The following is a 6,396-nucleotide window of genomic DNA, read 5'->3' on the forward strand; positions in this document are numbered from 1 at the left end:
GGATCAGGGACAAGAGAAACCCAAGGAAAGTTCCCCACTGTGCCTCTCTCAAGAAAATACCATCAGCAAAGGCACAAGATCAAGAAGTGTTTAGCTATGTAAGTAAGCCAAGTTCAGCCACCTTCCCTGTCCATCTAGCCCTTCTTATGATTCCTTCAAACATCACATGTCTATGGGCCTTGCCACAGCATTTTTCTTGTCTCAGCATGAGTCTCCCTCAGCTGATATAACTGTGACCATCAGTTGGAGTCCTCAGAGGTGGTAAGAAGACAAAGGACACCACCAGAAGTTCTCCAGTGAGTTTCTCCCCATAGAGTCCCAACAAACAAAGTCTAACTTCAAAATGTAAGGCAGACCAACACACACATTTCATTGGTGAAGAGCCCCTCATCACACATCATCCTTTCATGTGCTTGTTTAGCAGAACATCCTTTCACCTGTGTCAGCTTCAGTAAAATGTTCTTTCATTTGTTTGCCTTAAACAAACACCATGGAACAGAACTGACTGTCCAAAGAACCCATAAGTTTCCATTTCAGAGAGGTACACACATTTCCTTCAGGGTTAGCTCTCAGTTTTAGAAGAAAGGGAAAACTTGTTTGAATAAAAGATACCTAGAAGGTGTCAGGAGCTATAGGTTTTGTAGGGAGTCTAACCAGAAAGGGCAGCTTCCCTTTGCCTGGGCAAGGAATGGAGCCACCTGTGGCTTCAGGCAGCTGTGACAGAACATGAACAGGCTAGTTCTCTCTATATCGTGGAGACATGAGGCACAATCAGCAGACGTCCCCTCCCCCCCTAGGAAAGCAAGGTTAATTCCAGCAGCAAAAGGACAGTGACAAAACTGCTATTACTGGATCCAGTAAGGGACCATTTCCCAGAAAAATTACTTGTCCTTTGCCCAGAGCAAGCTAGGAACTCTTACTAGCTTTTTCAGGCTGCTGGCTATCACAGACTCTGAAAAAGAAAGGCCTGAGATATATGCAATGTTGATTTGTGGTTGAAACTGTCCAAGTAGTCCCTGTTGAAATGGCCTTTAGTGTCCCTTCAGTGCACCTGCATGCCCTCACAAGGCCATTTTTTCCCTGGGCTTTCGGGCTCCCCTACCCCCCAAACCTACCCACCATGCTACCTTATCTCTCAGCACCCAGAGACCGCCTTTCTTCTTGGAATTGCTTCTCCCAGGGTTGCCTCTTTAATGTCTCCATCACTAGGTATGCATCGGTCCTTCTGGATTCCCAGGTCCTTGAGCCTGTCCTCAGGGTCCTCTCTGATTGGCTCACCCTGCCCACCCTTGCTGTATACCTCTTTACACTGCTGTGTGTATCCTTCTTCCTGAATTCCTTAGTTTTCCTGAAAGCCAGAAGGTGCCACCATGCCTCACCCTGCTTCCACACCTCTTCCCAATCTGTTTCTTTCTTCACTCTGTTCCTCTTCCAGGGAGCCTCTCTCTGCCACCCCTCTCTCTTTGGCTTCCTTCCACCTCTCTTTGGGCAGTCATATCATTCTGCCCCCTCCTCCACCACCCATCTCCAGTTCCTTCTCCTCTCCCCGACCAAGACCAGACCAGATAAGTCCCATTCCATTTTTAGATGAATGCTTATGATACTAGCTCACTTTTCTCACAGGCTGAATTGACAAATGCTCCATCCGTTCATTTTCCACTCACCAAACACACCCAGCAGAGTGCTTCGGACAGCATGCCATACCCACAGAAGCCTGCATTCTTCAGGAAAACTGGTATGTTTGCATTGAGCCCAGGACACACTCTAGAACAGCAACCTGAGTCCATCTGGAAATTACAATTTCAACTTTATTTCCAAAGAAATTAACTTTATTTCTGTAGTTGTGATAATGCAGTAACAAATGGTTAGAAGTGCTTTACCAGGTCGTAGAGATAGATATGGAAATCATCTTCAAACTTGATGAAGTACAGTAGGCTTGGCTTCAACCTGGTGAATGACCATTCTGACCCTCCTGGAGCAGTCATCTTTGGTGTATTCCACGTGTTTTCCTATCAGGCCATCCACAAGCTCCAGGTCGATGTCTAAAGGAGGGAGATCACTGAACACCTCCACAATAAGGAGGTCACCCTCTTTATAATCATCCAGAAGCTGGTACATGTATAATACAGGATTTCTCTCATAAGTAATATAAAAGTTGCTATCCAAGATAGGCACTTGTCCCAGGACCATCCCACTCCACTCGTCCTTAGAGCCATGCTCACCCTCAAATAGATGATTAACTGCTTTGCCAATTATGGCATCAGCAAGGCTGGCATCAGTGACTCGGGATGATGCCACTTTGTCAGAAAGAACTTTTAGGGACAATACCCTCTTATCTGTGTGAAATTCCAGCCCATACATGCAGTCAATCCCATCATCATATTTCTCCAGTTACCGGGAGGGGTTTATAGGCACTTGATCCAGCACAGTCCCTTTCCACTGTGTGATATGCTCATCTCCTTCTTTCCTCTCATGAGAAATTCTGCAGCCCACAATGTTCCTTTCGGGCAGGGCTGGAGATCTGCTCCTCTGCCTCTTCCGACCAGCTCTTTTCTTGGTCAGTTTTGAACTTTCCATGTCCTGTTATGCAGCTTTCCTGCCCTTCTGCTTCCTCGGTCCTGGAGGGCTCCAAGGCTGCAGTGTGAAAGGGGGAGAGACAGTTGACTATGGGGGTAAATGATGAACTTTTCCCAGTGAGTGCCTCCATGCTTTTTGCTGGTTCCTAACTGCTGTTGCCAAGAACCTGAGGATGAAGCGTGAAACCTGCCCTGGCACCTTTTTGTGTGGTGCTGTCTCTGCGGTTCCCTAGGGCCCCTGTGAAGGAAGTACTAGAGAGTGGCAAAGCTGTTGGCTGGTGTCCAATAGAATCAGGAATTCCCCAAAAGGGGAACAAGAGACTCTCCTCAGTAACTGGCTGTTCTTTTCCCAGATACTAGGTGCTCTGCTGAGTCTAGAGCCCTGCCCCCATAGGATAGTTGCAAATCTGTTTGGAAGTCAGAAAGAGCTTTAAAGTGCCTCTTCTCCCTTCATTTTAGTGTCCTGAGCTTCCCTGCCTGCTGCCCCCAGTCCCCTCTGTTTTCCCTGGCTGCTTCCAGGTACCCACCTCCGGGCTCCACCTTGTTCTTTCCAGAACCTCAGTCTGGCTCTGAAGGACATCCCCAGTTTCGGGTGCTCACTGCAGATCCCCCCTCCCAACTCTTCCCCTTTGTCTTCCCCTGGGCGGGGGTTCCCACTGCTACTTTGTTTCTCCTGAGGGGCTCAGTCCCATCCCCCTCCACCACCACCACTGCTCCAGGACGCCCACCTTTTAGCCTTCCCTTTCTAGTGTCCTACTGCCAGAGATAGTGGCTGCCAGAGGGGCTCCGGACACCTTGTGGCCACTTCTGCTAAAAGCCTGAGGAGAGGTGAAGGAGTCCAGCCCAGGGAGAGCTTGCCAGAGGTGAGAAGGAAAGATCCTCCTGCTGCAGGAGGCAAGAGTTGTGTGAGCCCGTGACTGGGCAGATGAAGTGACTGTTGCTGGTGTCCTGGTGCTGCTGGTGTGCTCCCGGGTTCTTCAGCTTAGCTCTCTGGAGGCCAAGATCCTTTGCCACCTTGAGATTCAGCCAAAGGCTTCAGCAATAATAGTTCCCTCCCCTTTCCCAGAGACCAGCTTCCTCCCTGCAAAGAGTCCCCTCCCTACTACCTATCCCCTTCCACTGTTTTAGAGTTCTGTTCCACTAGAATAGAACTCAGGGTGATCAATTCATTCTGGCTTCATGGTCTTTGCAAAACCTTTTTTAACCTGTACGTGAATCCTCCATTTTTTTCTGCGATAATTATATCCTTTGGTTAATTTCTTTAGTTTAAATCCTTTCATGTTGGGAGTTATTAAGACAACTCTATTGTCTTGATCTCTGAATTGGGCCTCTCTCCCCAAGAAGAAAAAGGGGTCAAAGTGGTAACCTGATACCACCAAGTTCCTGCTTCCCCTTGTAGCTGCCAAAAGAAAAATTTCCACTGCCCCACCCATCCTGCTGAGAAGTACTTCCTCTTTTGCTTGTGCATTTCTGCTGCCCCATTCCTCCTGCTGAGAAGTACTTCCCCTTTTGCTTGTGCATTTAAGCCTTGCTGAATACAGAGAGACATTGATGCTACTCAGACTGCTTCCATGTCGTTCTTGTACTTGGTTTCTGTCTCTCTCTCTCCCCATTTGGTTCTTAGGAGAAGGTCCCCTCGAGACCCTCGAATAACTGGACTTGCTAGACGGGTCACTTTCAGTGACCCTTTCATCTGCTTTTCATCTTTCAGGAATTTGTTTTAAAAACACAACACACCTAGCCCCCAATACACTGATAAAATTGTTCTGTGTACCCGAATTCTCTTTTCTTTCCATTGGAGAAACTTTGAAGGGAGAAATGTGCTAGTACTTTGTTTGCCATTTTGACCTAGTTTCAACCTAATTTTTACTGACCTTTCCCTGATCTTTCAATTGGATGTGGTCCCCCCCACTTCTTTAAGAACTTATAGGATATCTCTATAGATAAGGAAAAATAATTGGAATATTTACAGTCTGCTGTCCAATTAACCCAACAATGGGCCGCTGTGAAAAGGAAGTCCAAGAATCTAGTAGTTGCTCAGTCCCATGAGGCTACTTGTTTCAGCTGGTCTGTATAAACTGGAATCCTAATAAACTGGAATCCTAACGAAGTATGTTCCAACAAATGTGCTGGCAAGTGCAAGCAGGCAGAGAGGAAGGAAGCCTTCCTTCTTCCATTGTCCTTATGTATACCTCCAGCAGAAGGTATGGCCCAGATTAAAGGTATCTACCACCAAGCCTGGACCGAAGCTGTTGTTTACTTGGAACTTGTTGTCCCAGGCTAGCCTTGAACTCAGAGATCTGCTTGCCTCTGTCACATGGTATCTGAAACACAAGCTATTTACTTTTCTTTTTTGTTTTGTTTTTTTGAGACAGAGTTTTTCTGTATAGCCCTGGCTGTCCTGGAACTCACTCTGTAGACCAGGCTGGCCTCGAACTCAGAATCTGCCTGCTTCTGCCTCCCAAGTGCTGGGATAAAAGGTGTGTGCCATCACGCCCAGCACAAGCTATTTACTTTAACCACACAACTACTTTTAAGACAATGAAAACAATGACAAAATATTAAAAGAATCATGATCATTTTGATTCAACATTTAATGTATAAGAGAATATTAACCTACTTACTTTTGTAAAGCAGTCTATATCCAAGGCAATATAAGAGTGTGTTTATTCTGTCTTCATAGCATAGCAACCAATCAATAGATATGCCATACGTCATATTTAGATAGATTATATCTAATATTTACACCTGAGATGATTACCCTTAGAATCCTAACCCACACTGAAAGAGGGCTACGTGGGTCTTAAACTGTCATTTAAAAAATAAATCATAAGCTTATTCTGGTATTTTCTCTTTAAGTATTTCCCTTTACAATGGATGCAGTTCCATAGGGAATTAGCATCTATGAAATTCTTGCTCACCTCTTAGATTTAATGGCCTGGTGAAATAGTTCAGTAATTAAATCCACTTGCCTCAGTTCCCACCCTGTGACCCCTGTCCTGGAAGGGGAGAAGGAAGCTTGCAAGTTGTCCTCTGACCTCCTCAGTTATGGTAAGGCACAAGCATTCCCACTTCTCTCACATCCACACATACAAATAAAAACGAGGAAAAGCATCTTAATACTATAAGGGTCCAAAAATTACTGAAGGTAGACCCCAGGCTCAGATAGTATGCAAAAACAAAGAGCTTTTATTCTGTAGAAATAACCAGCATTTGGGGGTTAACAATTCTTTGAAATGGCAACCCCCACATAAAGGCATGCAGGCCTTCTTACAGGGAACTTGGGAACTCTCTAGAAGAATTAGGTAATCTAAAATTTCATTAGTGGTTGCTGGGGGGGGCACGGTTATAGGTAATGAGTGTTCTACATACCTATGCCATGATCATTCAATCACTTGATGAACTAGGACAGCCCAGTGCATGAGAGGGTTTGATGATCTTGTTCTGGATTTTATGGTCTGTTCCTACAGCTGGTGTCTTCTGACCTAAGCTTCTGGGACTTACTATGGTCTATTCTTGAAGCTGGTGCTTTATGGCCTTTTTTGACACCAGGCCTGGTCCTCAAAATGGAGACAAATGAGGTCCTTAAATGGGGACAAGTGTATATTTCTAAGACTGACCATTTGGTGTTATATAACCAACCATTCAAGGGTTCATCCTTGTGGAAAGATGGTTCTTCCTCTCTCAACATTTGATTCTTTGAAACCCTTCATCTGGGGTCAGTCCCCATGTGATTCACCACCTATTTTTTGATATGTCATCTATTATTTACACTGTTCAGGACTTGGTTTTTGTAAATATTATTTCTTTTATATTTTGA

At 45.3% G+C, this 6,396-nt stretch overlaps 1 pseudogene; it reads right to left on the reverse strand.

The window, feature by feature from the left end:
- Positions 1–1,865: 1,865 nt before the first annotated feature.
- Gm9428 lies at positions 1,866–2,577 on the reverse strand (annotated as a pseudogene).
- Between the last annotated feature and the right edge of the window lie 3,819 nt (positions 2,578–6,396).

Source organism: Mus musculus, chromosome X (assembly GCF_000001635.26).
Source record: "Mus musculus strain C57BL/6J chromosome X, GRCm38.p6 C57BL/6J".
NCBI lineage: Eukaryota > Metazoa > Chordata > Mammalia > Rodentia > Muridae > Mus > Mus musculus.